Below are 778 nucleotides of genomic sequence, written 5' to 3' on the forward strand. Positions count from 1 at the left end.
GGTAACATGTTTCGTAACTTGGCAATGTTTCTAAGATGGAAGAATGCTGTTTTTGTAACATGGGAAATATGATTTTCAAGTTGCTGTCTAATTTAACACCCAGATTTTTGACTGTAGAGGAAGTAACAGTACATCCGTCTTGTTGCAAATTGTAATCCAAGAGATTCTGTGTACTGTTTTTTGGGTCCAGTAAGTAATTTATCTGTCTTATCCAAATTTAACAGTAGAAAATTATTGGTCATCCAATCTTTTACATTTTTAACACACTCTGTTAGCTTAGATAATTTAGAAGTTTCATCTGGTCTTGTTGAGATATATTGTTGAGCATCATCCAAGTCATAATGCATCATTTGTATTATCAACGTGAATGTTAAAATATCTGACAATTAGCGCTTTATCAACAGTAACCAATAGGTCTGAGAGGAAATCTGCAAATTCTTTTAGGAAATCTGTATACGGCCCTGGTGGTCTACACAGTAGCAAGAGCAAGAGATACGATAGATTTATTTTGCATATCTGGCAGTGTGACATTAAGCAGAAGTATTTTGAATGAGTTAAACCTGTATCCTGTTTTCTGAGTAACATTGAGAATATCACTATATATTGTTGCAACACTGCTGCCACGACCAGTCAGTCAGCTCATGCTTATAACAGTAGCTTGATGGAGTAGACTCATTTAGACCAATATAATCATTTGGTTTTAGCCAGGTTTCAGTCAAGCAGAGTACATCAAAACGATTATCTGTGATCATTTCATTTACAATAACTGCTTTGGGTG

General features: G+C 35.0%; 1 protein-coding gene across 4 annotated transcripts in view; it reads left to right on the forward strand.

Annotated features, from left to right (window-relative positions):
- LOC107663111 (glutamate receptor 3) overlaps positions 1-778 on the forward strand; it is a 150,663-nt gene that overhangs the window by 50,593 nt on the left and 99,292 nt on the right. The gene's annotated exons all lie outside the window — the stretch shown is intronic.

Source organism: Sinocyclocheilus anshuiensis, unplaced genomic scaffold, assembly GCF_001515605.1.
Source record: "Sinocyclocheilus anshuiensis isolate Anshui unplaced genomic scaffold, SAMN03320099.WGS_v1.1 scaffold836, whole genome shotgun sequence".
In the NCBI taxonomy this organism is placed as follows: domain Eukaryota; kingdom Metazoa; phylum Chordata; class Actinopteri; order Cypriniformes; family Cyprinidae; genus Sinocyclocheilus; species Sinocyclocheilus anshuiensis.